Source organism: Oncorhynchus kisutch, linkage group LG4 (assembly GCF_002021735.2).
Source record: "Oncorhynchus kisutch isolate 150728-3 linkage group LG4, Okis_V2, whole genome shotgun sequence".
NCBI classification, from domain to species: domain Eukaryota; kingdom Metazoa; phylum Chordata; class Actinopteri; order Salmoniformes; family Salmonidae; genus Oncorhynchus; species Oncorhynchus kisutch.
The window spans coordinates 75,500,334-75,519,432 of record NC_034177.2 but is presented as its reverse complement, the minus strand read 5'-3'; positions in this window follow the sequence as shown (position 1 = coordinate 75,519,432).

The following is a 19,099-nucleotide window of genomic DNA, read 5'->3' as shown; positions in this document are numbered from 1 at the left end:
ATTTCTATGGTCTCATCCACCACCAAAGTACATTGCTACATCTGTGTGTTATCCATTTTTACCAAGTCCTTCAACATACAAACACAAACCCACTCACAATCAAGTTGAATTATGTTTTGCCATTTTAGATTGTGTTTAGGTTTTGCTCCTTGTACAGGTGTTTAACCTTGGTTGACATTACATCAGTACACAGATTCAAACAACTTAATCTACCATTTCCTACCCTAAATAATACGATTATACATTACTTCTGCTTGCATTTCCTTTTCTTAATCATATAAATCCATCTCACTATATTTCTCAGTTAAATCCACCCTTGGAAGTCAACATGGACACGCTCCAGCCACATTTTCACCAACATGTGACCTTGGGTCTATAATGTTCTATCTGTGCAAAGCATAGTCCTGAGATATTGAGAATCCAAGTTCTCACATCTCAGAACTGTTTTGTAGTGAATTATTTTTTTCATAACCCATTAAGGTACTCACTTTTTAATGGTACCTAAAGTACAGAGTATCCAAATCCTGAGACATTTGTAAATCCGTTTTTTTAGAGGGTGCAGTAGCAGATAGAACCTTATGGCTCTGAAATGTCAATCTGGGTTCAACCAAAAGGTTCTATGTATAATGATCATCAGATGAATTACTGTCATCACTGAACAACGATGTGACAACATCATTTACTTTAAGATTTCTGCCGGTGTTGTTTTTTGCTTGCATGTCATTATTGCTGGCTAGGTTAGCCTAGACCATACGTAAGAGGGAGATGGTGTAACGCTCGTCCTCTTCTTCTGACAGAGAGATCGGACCAATGCGCAGCGTGGTAAGTGTCCATAACGATATTTTATTTACATGAACACTAAACTACAAAATAACAACGTGAATAACCGAAACAAACGAAACAGTCCCGCGTGGAAACAAACACTGACACGGAAAATAATCACCCACAACTCAAAAGTGAAACCAGGCTACCCAAGTATGGTTCTCAATCAGGGACAACGATTGACAGCTGCCTCTGATTGAGAACCTTACCAGGCCAAACACAGAAATCCCAAATCATAGAAAAAGGATCATAGACAACCCACCCAATTCACGCCCTGACCATACTAAACAAAGACATAACAAAAGAACTAAGGTCAGAACGTGACAGATGGCAAAGACATGTGTTCTGATTGGTCCGTCTGTATTTGTTCAGGATTGTAATTGGATTGCAGATATCATTTTTTTCTTTTTTTAAAACTTAAAATGTACTTTAAAAAAACATCTAACTTCACAGACATACGAATATCTATTATATGTGACTAACTCTTTCGACACAAATATCAGATAGAACCTTATAGTCCTCACATCTCAAACAGGTCATTGCATCCCCATTAGGGGCCGTAGTCAATGTTGTACGTCTAAATGCATCTTACTTATCGTCATTTATAACATAAACATTGGATGAAATTATTCTCAAATGTGGTCTGAATGGCTGCCATTATAATTAATTAATTGACTGCAAAAATGCAATTTAATATTCACAGCCCTTATTACAGCTGAATTGTTTGATAATGTCAAGTGAGTCATTTTATTAAGCGTCACAGGAATGTAATCATGCATCACAAAACACATATTCTAGTGAATATAAGTGTTAACATCACTGCAGATGTATTGCAGCGATATAATATGCAAATTACATCAGGAATGAAAGCACTGCGTAAATCTCAATTTGCTAACTACCTACAGAATACTACCCAACCATACACACTATCTCTCCATCTGAAATTGGGATTAGCGGAATAATGAATAATGTATTATGCAAATATCTGGTGTTTAACTCTAGAAGAGGAGAATGATTGAAGAAGGTTGTTGCCTTGATTTACAGCTGCTGGTAAATTGATAATTTACAAGACCCTGATGACTCAAAGACTTCTACTGTGAAAACATAATTAAAAGGAACCATCAAAGTTGACTTCTGAATGCTGCCTTAGTTGTATATATTTAGCATTTTTATTACTCTCTGGCAGCTAATATAATACAGTATACTGTGTATAGATCGTCAGTAGTAGAACCAAAGTCCTGGTGAACTGGGAGGTTGTGGGATTTGAATTGGACTTTAAATGGGGTCACTGGTGGCGAGATTCAATGTCTTTTCATTTCTACACTGAGTGTACAAAACATTAAGAACACATGCTCTTTCCATGACATAGACTGGCCAGGTGAATCTAGGTGAACTATATGATCCCTTATTGATGTCACTTGTTAAATCCACTTCAATCAGTGTAGATGAAGGGGAGGAGACCAGTTAAAGGAGGATTTTTTAATCCTTGAGACAATTGAGACATGGATTGTGTATGTGTGCCATTCAGAGGGTGAATGGGCAAGACAAAATATTTGAGTTCCTTTATGGTAGTAGGTGCCAGGCACACTGGTTTGTGTCAAGAACTGCAACGCTGTTGGGTTTTTCAGGCTTAACAATTTCCCATGTGTATCAAGAATGGTCCACCACCCAAAGAACATCCAGCAAACTATATGTGGGCGATGTGAAATGGCTAGCTAGTTAGCGGTGGTGCGCGCTAATAGTGTTTCAGTCAGTGACGTCACTCGCTCTGAGACCTAGAAGTAGTTGTTCCCCTTGCTCTGCAAGGGCCGGGGCTTTTGTGACGCGATGGGTAACGATGCTTCGTGAGTGACTGTGGTTGATGTGTGCAGAGGGTCCCTGGTTCGAGCCCAGGTTTGGGAGAGGAGAGGGACGGAAGCTATACTGTTACATATACACAACTGTGGGTAGCATTGGAGTCAACATTTGCCTTGTAGAGGAGTCCATGCCCTGACAAATTAATGCTGTTCTATGGACAAAAATATTAGGAGGGTGTTTTGTACACTCAGTGTATATTATACAGTATGTTCAATAAAGTACAAGTGATAAAAATGAATGTGGCCTCCTCAACTTCAATAGTCAATAGTCATGTCACACCTCTGTAGGAAGTCTTTATGCAGAATCAATTAAGGTTTTTGTAATATGTTTAATCAAGGTGGTACATTTCATAGGGAGTGACAGTGATGAGGAAACAAATTATGAATTATAGCTATGCAGAGGAAATGCAGAGGAAATGTGAAAACAGTGTTCAGAACAAAGCACATAAGCAAACCACTCAGCATTAATAATTTATCCATTTTATATGGCAATTTAGAACTCACTTGAAGTTGCTATGGTGACAGGGTATTTTGAGACAGCTAATGACCTATGCAAAAACCATTCACTGTAAACTTCACTCAAGCTAAATTAGATGGTAGTACTGCTGTCTAATTGGTTGAGAAGAACATAATCCCTGCTAAGCTTCGGTTTTTCAACAGAGGGCAAATTTAGATCGTTAATATCAATGTTAAACATCTGTGAGCTGTTTACTGTGAGGGAACATGAGCCAAGTAGCAACCCTGAGCCTTGTTTTGATTTCTAATGCTGACAGTATAAGAGTTGTCAAATTCATAATGATTCAACAAGGAGTAAAGGAAAAATGTACATGGAACGAAATACATGGAACACTATTCTTTACAGCAAATCCCCTCTCTGTCTCTTTATTTCAGATCCCACATTTGAAAAGCTTTGAGGAATAGCTTTGAGGCAAATTATATTTGTCCAATAACTCTGGAGCCAATGCAGCTGTAGGGCTCGACGAATGAGTCATGTGTTAACCATTTATGTCCAACTTCTCCCATGCAAATGCTTGACATGTGTTACTTTATACAGTTTAAACAGAGCTCTGTGACTAGGCAGAAGATCAAGGCCAGTGCAATCAAACCATTAATGCCACCTGCTCACCCTTGACCCTGCTGTTTAAAGAAAGGTAATATAGAAGCAGCCTATTATCTTTACGATGTTCATTTCGGGACATCTATCATGAACCTAGTTCATATAGAGCTAGACAAACGGATAGATGGTTCACTGTAAGGATCATCATTATGACAGGGTCATGTGATCCTTTGTAGCTCAGTTGGTAGAGCATGGCATTTGTAATGCCAGGGTAGTGGGGTTCAATTTCCAGGACCACCCATACATAAAATGTATGTATGCATGACTATAATTCGCTTTGGATAAAAGTGTCTGCTAAATGGCATTTATTATTATTTGTTGTTATCATTTTCAAACGTGTGCTCTAATCTAGATGTCCTTCCCTGAGAAACAGATGTTGTTCATAAATATGTCCTCAGAGAGCTTATTGCTGGCACAACAAATTCGCATCAAACCAACTGGCAAATGTGTTGTGGAGTGCTTTGCTGACTATTACATGACAATCAATAGAATTTAAATGAAATACCTCCCATTTAACAACCACTCAATATCTACATGTTTCAAGCAGACAGACCGTCATAGTCCCTGTGCCCAAGAACACCAAGGTAAACTGCCTAAATGACTCTCACCCTGTAGCACTCACATCTGTAGCCATGAAATGCTTTGAAAGGCTGGTCATGGCTCACATCAACAACATCATCTCAGACACCCTTGACCCATTCCAATTCGCATACCGTCCCAACAGATCCACAATGACGCAATCACTATTGCACTCCACACTGCCCTTTATCACCTGGACAAGAGGAACACCTATGTGAGATTACTGTTCATTGACTACAGCTCAGCGGTCAACACCATAGAAACCACCAAGCTCATCACTAAGCTGAGGTCCCTGGGACTGAACACCTCCCTCTGCAATTGGATACTGGACTTCCTAAGGGGGCGCCCCCAGGTGGTGAGGGTAGGCAATAACACATCCACCAGCGTGGTGCCAGGACAACAACCTCTCCCTCAACGTCAGCAAGACCAAGGAGCTGATCGTGGATTACAGGAAATGGAAGGCCGAGGACGGCCCATTCACATCGAGGGGGCGGTAGTAGAATGTGTCAAGAGCATCAAGTTCCTCGGTGTCCACATCAATAAGGATCTATCATGATCCACACTCATCAACACAGTCGTGAAGAAGGCACCACCATGCCTCTTCCCCTTCAGGAGGCTAAAAAGATTTGGCATGATCCTTGAAAAGTTCCACAGCTGCACCATTGAGAGCATCTTGACTGGCTGCATCACCACTTGGTATGGCAACTGTTTGGCATCTGACCACAAAGCGATACAGAGGGTAGTGCGTACAGCCCAGTACATCACTGGGGCCGAGCTTCCTGCCATCTAGGACCTCTATACCAGGACATGTCAGAGGATTTCTCTAAAAATGATCAAAGACTCCAGCACCCAAGTCATAGACTGTTCGCTCTTCTACAGCATGGCAAGCAGTATTGATGCACCAAGTCTGGAACCAACAGAACCCTTAACAACTTCTACCCTCAAGTCATAAGACTGTTAAATAGTCTGTTAAATGGTTAATAAAATAGCTACCCAGACTTTCTTGCAATGACCCTTTTTGTAAAAACTTCTTAACTCATCACATACGCAGCTGCTACTGTTTTTGATCTATCCTGTTGCCAAGTCACTTTATTCCTAGTTATATGAACAGTACCAGTCAAAAGTTTGGGAACACCTACTCATTCAAAGGTTTTTCTTTATTTTTAATATTTTCGACATTGTAGAATAATCGTGAAGACATCAAAATTATCAAATAACACCTTTTCCTTGATGACAGATTTGGACACTCTTGGCATTCTCTCAACCAGCGTCACCTGAAATGTTTTCTACCCCCACCTTCTGTATACCACATCTACCTTGTCACAACACAACTGATTGGCTCAAACGCATTAAGAAGGAAAGAAATTCCACAAATGAACTTTTAACAAGGCACACCTGCTAATTTAAATGCATTACAGGTGACCTCATGAAGCTGGTTGAGAGAATGCCAAGAGTGTGCAAAGTTGTCATTAAGGCAAAGGGTGGCTACTTTAAAGAATCTCAAATATTAAATATATTTGTATTTGTTTAACACTTTTTTGGAGTGGCTCCTTACAATGTAGAAAATAGTAAAAATAAAGAAAACCCCTTGAATGAGTGTATCCAAACTTTTGACTAGTACTGTACATATCTACAGTGCCTTGCGAAAGTATTCGGCCCCTTTGAACTTTGCGACCTTTTGCCACATTTCAGGCTTCAAACATAAAGATATAAAACTGTATTTTTTTGTGAAGAATCAACAACAAGTGGGACACAATCATGAAGTGGAACGACATTTATTGGATATTTCAAACTTTTTTAACAAATCAAAAACGGAAAAATTGGGCGTGCAAAATTATTCAGCCCCCTTAAGTTAATACTTTGTAGCGCCACCTTTTGCTGCGATTACAGCTGTATGTCGCTTGGGGTGTGTCTCTATCAGTTTTGCACATCGAGAGACTTTTTTCCCATTCCTTCTTGCAAAACAGCTTGAGCTCAGTGAGGTTGGATGGAGAGCATTTGTGAACAGCAGTTTTCAGTTCTTTCCACAGATTCTCGATTGGATTCAGGTCTGGACTTTGACTTGGCCATTCTAACACCTGGATATGTTTATTTTTGAACCATTCCATTGTAGATTTTGCTTTATGTTTTGGATCATTGTCTTGTTGGAAGACAAATCTCCGTCCCAGTCTCAGGTCTTTTGCAGACTCCATCAGGTTTTCTTCCAGAATGGTCCTGTATTTGGCTCCATCCATCTTCCCATCAATTTTAACAATCTTCCCTGTCCCTGCTGAAGAAAAGCAGGCCCAAACCATGATGCTGCCACCACCATGTTTGACAGTGGGGATGGTGTGTTCAGGTCTTGGTAGATTTGCAGTGGTCTGATACTCCTTCCATTTCAATATTATCGCTTGCACAGTGCTCCTTTGGATGTTTAAAGCTTGGGAAATCTTTTTGTATCCAAATCCGGCTTTAAACTTCTTCACAACAGTATCTCGGACCTGCCTGGTGTGTTCCTTGTTCTTCATGATGCTCTCTGCGCTTTTAACGGACCTCTGAGACTATCACAGTGCAGGTGCATTTATACGGAGACTTGATTACACACAGGTGGATTGTATTTATCATCATTAGTCATTTAGGTCAACATTGGATCATTCAGAGATCCTCACTGAACTTCTGGAGAGAGTTTGCTGCACTGAAAGTAAAGGGGCTGAATAATTTTGCACGCCCAATTTTTCAGTTTTTGATTTGTTAAAAAAGTTGGACATATCCAATAAATGTTGTTCCACTTCATGATTGTGTCCCACTTGTTGTTGATTCTTCACAAAAAAATACAGTTTTATATCTTTATGTTTGAAGCCTGAAATGTGGCAAAAGGTCGCAAAGTTCAAGGGGGCCGAATACTTTCGCAAGGCACTGTACCTCAATTACCTCTGTATGTCAATTACCTCTGTTCATCTCTATTTTCTGTCTCTATGCATTGTTGGGAAGGGCCCGTAAGTAAGCATAAAATGTTTCTTGATTTGACCTTGCAGGCCCCTTTCCTAAAAGTCAAGGAAATCACTGCCAGCTGTTTGATCACAGAACAGAATTGTATGCCTACCGAGTGGCGGAGCGGTCTAAGGCACTACATCGCAGCGCTTGAGGCGTCACTACAGACCTGGGTTTGATCCCAGCTGACCGGAAGACCCATAAGGCGGTGTACAATTGGCCCAATGTTGTCCGCTTTAGGGTAGAGTTTGGCCAGACGGGATTTCCTTGTCCCATCGCGCACTAGCGACTCCTGTGGTGGGCCGGGCGCATGCTCGCTAACTTCAGTCGCCAGTTGTATGGTGTTTCCTCTGACACACTGGTGCGGCTGGCTTCCGGGTTAAGAGAGCGGTGTGTCAAGAAGCAGTGCGGCTTGGCAAGGCCATGTTTCGGAGGACTCATGGCACTCGACCTTCGCCTCTCCTGAGTCCGTAGGGGAGTTGCAGCGATGGGACAAGACTGTAACTACCAATTGGAGAGAAAAAGAGTACATAAAATAAAAATGAAGAGAATTGTATGTATTTTTTCTATTAATAATTATGTAGTTACATTCTCCAATCATAATCGGATATGCTATTGAGAATTTGTCATCAGAATTTGTCATAATACACCAAAATATAATAGTTTAACAGTTACACAGTTATAACATCAATACAAAAACATCTGTGCAGATTGATAGATTCTACTGTAATTCAAACCTCAACAAGTATATTTTTCTGAACTACCCTGGCCAATTCCCCAGAGTTCTAAAACCACACAGTATCCCACAAGACCTCAATGGAATGGTGGAATCTCCTAGTATTTTTTTCATTGAGGCAGAAGCCCTTGCACACAAAAGAAGTTAGGTGGATGCCCTTTGCTCCTTTATGCAAGATCATTCAGTTTTTTTTCCCTGACACAGCAAATGACAATCTTCATTAGTGTCATTATTATTACTAAATGAAGCACAGAAGCCTTGTTATTGCAGGCGGGAATGTGGCAGCTGGGAAACCTATCTCTGTTTACATATCAGTGGTTTTGTTTCTTTGCTCCGCTCACGATCTCTCCCAAGGAATTATCTGGTCCATTCCAATGGAAAGTACATACCAGTGCTAAGTAGCTACCAGACAGGGAATGGGATATCACTTTAGACTAAAGCTAGATGGGGATTTTGTTCACTAAACTGTAACATACAGTACATTTCACAATCCAAAAAGAATCTTGCTGAGATCCTCTATGCAAAACAAATTGGAGCTTTAATATTATTTTCATTTACAAAGCATTTTACGTTTATTCTCAACCCTGTTGTGAATATTAGCAGATGGGTAGTTTGAATGCTCCCATCCTCGTGGTGTTGCAATTATCATTGTAATGTCATATTATGGAAGTTCAAGCAGACAGACAATTTGGAACAAAGACAGGAAAAGTCTGTCCCGTTTCCAAGGTCACTACCCTTCCTACTGTTTCCTCTTTCACTGGCAGGGAATTGATTTGAATTAGAATCAGCTCTGCAGCCAAATAGGCAAAGAGAACATTGCATCCTGTGTGTCTTACCATCCCTCGCTGAATTGAAAGTGGTGAATAATTTCCTTGGGAGCTCTACCGATATTGAATTTGTGTTTGAATATATAAAATTGTAATCACAGTCAGAAATATCCATTTGTATATATTATTCAAATTTGGCTTCAAATATTAAAGGTTCAGATAGAGACATATTTTGTTATTGGAGGAAAACCCATCTAACCAAGGGTATATTTGTTGTGTTATAAGTGGTTTAAATATGTAGGCCGTATACAGAATGTTCATGCATAAATAAATCAAATTAATGCAATGGACCAAAGGGACTTCATCACTTTCAAATAATGATTGCAAGCCGTTGATTTGAATCAAAAGTCTGTGTCGGGTGCATATAATTCTGGATGTCTCAGTCTTGCATGTTGTATTTTGATGAATGATTGTATTTCAGGCCCTCAAGGCTGGATATTCTTGCACTGTAACGGTCGTCGTATGAAGAAGGTGTGGACCAAAGCGCAGCGTGGTAAGTGTTCATGTTATTTTATTTAAACTGAACACAAAATAACAAAGAGAATGAACGAAAACGAAACAGCCCTGTCAGGTGCAGAAACACAAAACATAGAATGCCAACTCACGCCCTGACCAAACTAAAATAGAGACATAAAAAAGGAACTAAGGTCAGGACGTGACATGCACATCATGAGCTGGGCCGGCTGCAGGTGTAAGCAACATCAGCAGTCGCTTAGGGCCCTATTTCCACATAGTATGCTCAGATAGCAAATACAGCCTGATGGTCACAACGAGATCCAGTTGTTTAAGTCGTTCATTTCATAATTTAACAGTAAATAGGCCAGTTATTTTCTTCATTTATAAAGGCATTGACTGGAAAAGGCAAGCTTAATCACACACACTAAAAAGGCATACTGTGCAAACATCTTCATTAGATTATTTTAATAAGACTGTAATACCAACATGTTTTAAGCAGACCACCATAGTTCCTGTGCCCAAGAACCTGCCTAAACGACGATTGACCCGTAGCACTCAAGTCTGTTGCCATGAAGTGCTTCGAAAGGCATGGCTCACACCATTATCCCAGAAACCCCAGAAACCCTAGAGCCACTCCAATTTGCATACCACCCCAACAGCTCTACAGATGATGCAATCTCTATTGCACTCCACACTGCCCTTTCCTACCTGGACAAAAGGAACACCTATGTGACAATGCTATTCATTGACTACAGCTTAGAGTTCAACACCATAGTGCCCTCAAAACTCATCAATAAGCTAAGGACCCTGGGACTAAACACCTCCCTCTGCAACTGGATCCTGGACTTCCTGACGGGCCGCCCCCGGGTGGTAAGGATAGGTAAAAACACATCCGCCACGCTGATCCTCAACACAGGGGCCTCTCAGGGGTGCGTGCTTAGTCCCCTCCTGTACTCCCTGTTCACTCATGACTGCATAGCCAGGCACGACTCCAACACCATCCTTAAGTTTGACACAACATTTGTTGTGACACAACATTTGTAGGCCTGATCACCGACAACGACGAGACAGCCTATAGGGAAGAGGTCAGAGGCCAGGACTACAACCTCTCCCTCAACGTGATCAAGACAAAGGAGATGATTGTGGACTATAGGAAAAGGAGGACCGAACACCCCCCATTCTCATCGACGGGGATGCATTGGAGCAGGTTGAGAGCTTCAAGTTCCTTGGTGTCTTCATCACCCACAAACTAACATGGTCTATTCCCTCTCAGGAGACTGAAAAGAATTGGCATGGGTCCTCAGATCTTCAAAAGGTTCTACAGCTGCACCATCGAGAGCATCCTGACCTGTTCCTGGTATGGCAAATGCTCGGCCTCCGACCGCAAGGTACTACAGAGGCGAACGGCACAGTACATCACCGGGGCCAAGCTTCCTGCTATCCAGGACCTCTATACCAGACGTGTCAGAGGAAGCCCTTAAAAATGGTCAAAGGCTCCAGCCACCCTAGTCATAGACTGTTCTCTCTGCTACCGCAAGGCAAGCAGTACTGCAGCGCCAAGTCTAGGTCCAAGAGGCGTCTAAACAACTTCGAAATCCTGAACACCTAACCAAATGGCTACTCAGACTATACCTCAACTAACCGGTGGGCCCGCACATTGACTCTGTACCGGTACCCCCTGTATATAGTCTTTAATTACTTGTTACTTTTAGTTTTTATTCTTATCCATAGTTTTTTTTAAACTGCGCTGTTGGTTAGGGGTTCGTAGGTATGCATTTCACTGTTATATTCAGCACATGTGACTCATAAAATTAGATTTGATTCGATTTTTATTAAAGCACAATAATGTATGTTTATATGGTCATATCCAAATACTTCCAACGTTCACTGCTAGAATCAATTACTTGTGGGTTGAATTGTCTGTGCAGTATATAGCATGTGTCTGCCTCAATCTCCCAAAGGTCCTGAAATATTCAGGCCTCAAATTATTGCAATATGTCTCACAGAACAGCTTGTCCTTTAATATAGTCCTATGCTTTTTCCTGTATATAACATTCCAAGTCACAGGAAATGAGCTCATCTCTATTTCATAGTTGAATGTATCAGTGACTAAGATATGGAATATAGGCCTAATCATTTCTTAAGAACGCCATACTGCAGATGTAATCAGATAAAAACGTACATTTGGTTATTATGTTAGGTCTTTCTCAATGCCCTCTCTTCCCTCTGTCCATAAATATATTTCAAAATACACAGACATGGTCACCTTGAGGGGGCCTAGGCTATCTCACTGGAGCAGAGACCATGGCCATCGTTAATTAAACTCGTAGATGCCAAAGTTTAATTTACGTTCAGTAGTGTGTCTGTAAAGTGGTAAACAAGTCAATATAGATGTTTATTTATTTATTTTATTGCATGTTAATTTTCAAAATCATCTGATAAGCCATTCCAGTGAATATCTTCTGTGTTATCGTATTTTCCTTTGAGCCTGTGTATAGCCTAATTGAAATACATCTATCATAATCAAATAATGTATTGCCTAATATAAAAAATATATATAACAGTAGGCATTTTACATTTTAAACCCTGCAATGCTGCCCTCTTCAGTACAAAGTTGCACATTTAAATCCCTGACAATTCGATCAAATAAATAAATAGCCTTTTGGTTGTGTACACAACATGTAGCCTTATTGTGTTTGGCTGCATTGGATGTCACTATTGTCATGCAACACGTAAATCAAAAATGAGACCCCATTTTGGGGAGGAGCGTAAACTTTGGTGGCTGTGTGATTACCGTACTCCTAGCAGCAGGATATTAGGCTGGCAGCGCGATCTTGGATTTTTTTTCCTCAAAATAAGAGTCCCACAGCAAAGACATGGTAAACGTAGGAAATATCTATATTTTTTTGCACTCTAGTTTTTGAGAGCACTGCAACTGTCTTTAAAATAAAATGAATGGATAATTTGACCCAATTATTTGTATATATTGTATCAGCATTTCTTTTGTAAGTTGAAAGCTATTGTGTAGGCTATATTTAAAGAAATACACTTCTAATAAAATACAAATATATGTTATTAAAATTACTCAATAGAGTCTGCAAAACTTAAATGAGTCTCTGGTGACTCCTTACTTCCACCCACACCTGTCAATGCTTATTGGCTTGTAGAGAGAACTTTTCTACAGATCTCAACTAAAGCGGGGTATGACATACTCAGTAGGGTCTCTACTAACCAAATATGGTTAATTTTTTAAGGTGCTGTGTTGTACATCCACAGCAGCACTTTGTTCTCCAACCCCTCCATACAGACCCCAATGCAATACACTTTAATACACTGAGTATACCAAACATTAGGAACTTGTAGAAAATAGTAAAAATACCTGTCTCACTTAAAGTGGGGTGGGAAATACTCAGAAGGGTCTCTACTAACCAAATATTGTTCTTTTTGGAAGAGGACTGTGTAGTACATATCAAAGGCTAATGACTATCAAATCTCTATAGAATCTACAAACATTGAGGACACAGGAGTTTTTATGAATAATGTAATGACGGCTTTCACAGAACCTCTGAAATCAGTGAGCAAGTACAGTCCTGTGAGTCAGATTAAGATATTTATGTCATGCATTCGGAAAGTATTCAGACCCGTTGACTTTTTCCACATTTTATTACGTTATGGCCTCATTCTAAAATTGATGAAATAAAAAAAGTTCCTCATCAATCTACACACAATACCCCATGATGACAAAGCAGAAACAGGTTTTTAGAAATGTTTGCAAATGTATAAAAAATGCAAGACAGAAATACCTTATTTACATACAGTACCAGTCAAAAGTTTGGACACAAATACTCATTCAACGGTTTTTCTTTATTTTTACTATTTTATACATTGTAGAATAGTAGTGAAGATGTTAAAACTGTGAAATAACACATGGAACCATGTAGTAACCAAAACAGTGTTAAACAAATCAAAATATGTTTTATATTTGAGATTCTTCAAAGTAGCCACCTTTTGCCTTGATGACAGCTTTGCAAACTCTTGGTATTCTCTCAACCAGCTTCATGAGGTAGTCACCTGGAATGCATTTCAATTAACAGGTATGCCTTGTTAAAAGTTAATTTGTGGAATTTCTTAATGAGTTTGAGCCCATCGGTTGTGTTGTGACAAGTTAGCGGTTGTATACAGAAGATAGCCCTGTTTGGTGAAAGACGAATTCCATATTATGTCAAGAACTGCTCAAATAAGCAAAGAGAAACGCCAGTCCATCATTACTTTAAGACATGAAGGTCAGTCAATATGGAACATTTCGAGGACTTTGAAAGTTTCTTCAAGTGCAGTCGCAAGAACCATCCAGCTCTATGATGAAACTGTCTCTATTGAGGACCGCCACAGGAAAGGAAGACCCAGAGTTACTTCTGCTGCAGAAGATAAGTTCATTAGAGTAACCAGCCTCAGAAATTGCAGCCCAATAAATGCTTCACAGAGTTCAAATAACAACAGACAAATCTCAACATCAACTGTTCAGATGAGACTGCGTAAATCAGACCTTCATGGTCGAATTGCCGCAAAGAAACCACTACTAAAGGACACCAATAATAAGAAGAGACTTGCTTGGGCCAATAAAAATGAGCAATGGACATTAGACCGGTGGTAATCTGTCCTTTGGTTAGATTTTTTTGTTACCAACCACTGTGTCTTTGTGAGACGCAGAGTAGGTGAATGGATGATCTCTGCATGTGTGGTTCCCACCGTGAAGCATGGAGGAGGAGGTATGATGGTGTGGGGATTCTTTGCTGGTGACACTGTCAGTGATATATTTAGAATTCAAGGCACACTTAACCAGCAAGGCTACCATAGCATTCTGCAGCGATACGCCATCCCATCTAGTTTGCACTTAGTGGGACTACTGCCAATTTGATTCAAAATACGACATTTCTGAATTTTAACAACGAAAATCTGAAATCAACCTTTTTTCTCATTTATTGTGTCAAAATTGGACATGTAATAAACAGCAACAAAATCTATTACATTTTTGGATTTTTGTGTTTTGTTCATAACTGGAAGTACACAGCCCCTCATCAAATATTCACGAGGCTTGAGGAGTGTGTTTACTGCTTAGTTTTGCAGCACAAAGAATGGATTCGATTGTGGGAGTGTCATAGGAAGATAAAAATACTCATGTTATCTAAGATGCAGGAGTTTTGAAGCAAGTTCTTAAAATATAAGCAAATTCACTGCCCATTTAACAAAATTCAAGCAGAAACTCACCCCCAACCTGAATTAGCATTTCTTTGCACTTAGCTAATAGAAACTAAAGACAGGAAAACACACCCAGATACTAATCTAATCAACTAAATTTAATTGATAGGCGCGTACACCTCTATTGCTCCTCTTTGAACTATCCACTGTCCAACTAACAAAATAACACAGTTTCCCTGTAACAATACATCCATAGCACTTACTGTACAATAAAACATATCAAAATGCTTCCATCTGGCCACTCTACCATAAAGGCATGATTGGTGGAGTGCTGCAGAGATGGTAGTCCTTCTGGAAGGTTCTCCCATCTCCACAGAGCCCATCTCTCCACAGAGCCCATCCCATCTCTCCAGAGTTCTCCCATCTCCACATAACTCTGGAGCTCTGTCAGAGTGACCATCGGGTTCTTGGTCACCTCCCTGACCAAGGCCCTTCTCCCCCGATCGCTCAGTTTGACTGGGTGGCCAGCTCTAGGAAGAGTCTTGGTGTTTCCAAACTTCTTCCATTTAAGAATTATGGAGGCCACTATGTTCTTGGAGACCTTCAATGTTGCATAACGTTTTTGGTACCCTCCTTCAGATCTGTTCCTCGACACAATCCTGTCTCGGAGCTCTAAGGACAGTACCTTCGACCTCATGGTGTCACACCCTGATCTGTTTCACCCGTCTTTGTGCTTGTCTCCACCCAGGTGTTGCCCATCTTCCCCATTAACCCTGGTGCATTTATACCTGTGTTCTCTGTTTGCCTATTGCCAGTTCCTCTTGTCTCGTCAAGCCGACCCGCATTTTTCCCCCGTACTCCTGTTTCGTGTTAGTTTCTGTTCTCTAGTTCTCACGGTTTTTGACCATTCTGCCTGCCCTGACCCTGAGTCTGCCTGCCGTTCTGTACCTCGACACTGCTCTGGATTACTGACCGCTGACTGCCCTGACCATGAGCCTGCCTGACGTTCAGTACCTCTTCACTCTGCCATGGATTACTAACCTTTACCTGCCATTGATCTCAGTAACCCAGCTGTCATCAGCGCGTCTCTCCCGGCCACCCTGGCAACCCGGCTTACCTCCTCCGGAACACTTCGCTGGAGAGTCGGGAACCTGTCGGGCGTTTCTCGCTCAGTGTTCCCTCATCTTCGAGCTGCAGCCCTCCTCCTTCCCCTCGGACTGCTTGAAGATAGCGTACCTCATCACAGTGATTTCCAGGAGTTACTCCAGCAAGACTCCCGCAGTGTGGCAGACTATGCTGTGGATTTCCACACATTGGCTGCTAAGCCTGGAACCCGGAATCTCTGTTCGACATGTTCCTGCACGGATTGTCGGAGGATGAGGATGAGCTAGCAGCCTGGGAACTACCAACGGATCTCGATCATCCGGATCAATGGGCGGCTATGGGAACGTAGGAAGGAGAGGAGGTCTGGACTCTGCCCTGGATTACTGACCTCTGCCTGCCCTTGACTTGTCATTTGCCTGCCCCCTGTATCATTATAAACATGTGTTATTTCGAACTGTCTGCATCTGGGTCTTATCCTGAGGTCTAATACATGGATTGGTTTTTGCTCTGACATGCACTGTCAACTGTGGGACCTTATATAGACAGGTGTGTGCCTTTCCTAATCATGTCCAATCAATTGAATTCAGCAAATGGTCTGAAATACTTATGTAAAAAAGGTATTTCTGTTTTTTTACTTTAATAAATTTGCTGAACTTTCAAAAAACCCGTTTTTGCTTTGTCGTTATGGGGTATTGTGTGTAGATGTAATGGGTGCGTTTTGGTGGCAGGGAAGTCAGGCGCAGGAGAATCAAACTTGGTATAAACGGAGTTTAAAACTGTCCAAAACTAAACTAAAATAATAAAAAGTGGGTACAAAACCCACACATACTACACAAACATTCAATCAAACAATCTCCAACAAGGACATGAGGGGAAACAGAGGGTTAAATACACAACATTTAATTGATGGGATTGGAGCCAGGTGTAAAGGAAGACAAGACAAAACCAATGGAAAATGAAAAATGGATCAGTGATGGCTAGAAGGTCGGTGACGTCAACCGCCGAACACCGCCCGAACAAGGAGAGGGACCGACTTCAGCGGAAGTCATGACAGTAGATTAATGAGGATTTAAAAAAAAATCTATTATAGAATAAGACTATAACATAACAAAATGTGGAAAAAGTCAATGGGTCTGAATACTTTCCGAATGCACTGTAAGTTGCGTTTCATATGGTATGTATTCCTTTGCGGATGTCAATCATTCCTTATGATATGCTAAGAATTGTAATTTGTACGAATGCTTACAAATTCTCAAAACATACAAAATGTTAGGAATTTGCTAAACTTACGATATGTTAAGCTAAACATACTATTTGTTATGAATTTGCTAAACATATGATATGTTATGAATTTTAGTTAGGGGGCAAACATTAGCTAGCTTGCTAACGTTAGCTAGACTACCGGTTAGGGTTAACTTTAGCAGTTAGGCTAAAGGGTTTAAGGTTAGGGTTAGGGTTAGGGGAAGGGTTCGCTAAATGGGTTAGCTAACATGCTAAGTCGTTGCAAAGTAGCTAAAAAGTAGTGACTAGTTGAAAAGTTGCTAAAATGCGAAAGTAATTAGATTCGAACACGCAAATTTGGGTTGATCAACATTTGCGTAATACTCAACCCATTCACCTCTACTGCCCACTCTACATTCGTTTTTGCCATAAAAAACTTCTTATGGCTTAGATCCCGCTAACAGGATCGATATGAGCCAGTGAAAGTGCAGGGCGCCAAATTCAAAACAACAGAAATCTCATAATTAAAATTCCTCAAACATAGAAGTATTTTACACCATTTTAAAGATACAGTTGTTGTTAATCCCACCACAGTGTCCGATTTCAAAAAGGCTTTATGACGAAAGCACACCAAACGATTATGTTAGGTCTGCACCTAGTCACAGAAAAACACAGCCATTTTTCCAGCCAAAGAGAGGAGTCACAAAAAGCAGAAATAGAGATAAAATGAATCACTAACCTTTGATGATCTTCTTCATCAGATAACACTCATAGGACTTCATGTTACACAATACATGTATGTTTGGTTCGATAAAGTTCATATTTATATCCAAAAATCTCAGTTTACATTGGCGTGTTACGTTCAGTAATGTTTTGCTTCCAAAACATCTGGTGATTTTGCAGAGAGCCACATCAATTTACAGAAATACTCATAATAAACATTGATAAAAGATACAAGAGTTATACATGGAACTTTAGATAAACTTCTCCTTAATGCAACCGCTATGTCAGATTTTAAAAAAGCTTTACCGAAAAAGCACACCATGCAATAATCTGAGTACAGCGCTCAGACAACTAAACGAACCATACAGATATCTGCCATGTTGTGGAGTAAACAAAGTCAGAGACAAAGTCTAGCAGTGCCTTAGACCACTGCGCCACTCGGCCCAGAGCATCCCAACATGCTCAATGGGTGACATGTCTGGTGTGTATTCAGGTCATGGAAGATCTGGGAAGTGTTCAGCTTTCAGGAATTGTCTACAGATCCTTACAACATAGGGGCGTGCGTTATCATGCTGAAACATGAGGTGATGGCAGCGGATGAATGGCAGGACAATGGGCCTCAGGATCTCATGACGGTATCTCTGTTCATTCAAATTGCCATTATGCCTGCCCATACATAACACCACCGCCACCATGGGGCATTCTGTTTACAATGTTGACATCAGCAAACCGCTCCCCCACACAATGCCATCTGCCCGGTACAGATTCATCCATGAAGAGCATGTGGCCATTGAAGGTAAGAATTTGCCCACTGAAGTCGGTTATGATGCAAAACTGCAGTCGGGTCAAGACCTTGGTGAGGACGACGAGCACGCAGATGAGCTTCCCTGAGACGATTTCTGTGCAGAAATTCTTCAGTTGTCCAGGTGGTTGGTCATAGATGATCACGCAGGTGATGAAGCCGGATGTGGAGGTCCTGGACTGGCTGGGTTACACGTGGTCTGTGGATGTGAGGCCGGTTGGACGTACTGCCAAATTCTCTAAAACAATGTTGGAGGTGGCTTATGGTAGAGAAATTAACATTCAATTCTCTGGCAACAGCTCTGATGGAAATTCCTGCAGTCAGCATGCCAATTGAACGCTCCCTCAAAACTTGAGACATGTGGCATTGTGTTGTGTTCCAAAACTGCACATTTTAGAGTGACCTTTAATTGTCCCCAACACATGGTGCACCTGTGTAATGATCATGCTGTTTAATCAGCTTCTTGATATGCCACACCTGTCAAGTGGATGGATTATCTTGGCAAAGGACAAATGCTTACTAATGGGGATGTAAACAAATTTGTGCATAAAATTGGAGAGAAATAAGCTTTTTGCGCATATGGAAAATGTCTAGGATATTTTATTTCAACTCATGAAATATGGGACCAACACTTATCCTGTTGCGTTTATATTTTTGTTCAGTGTAGTTAAAACGCGGTCACTTCCACTT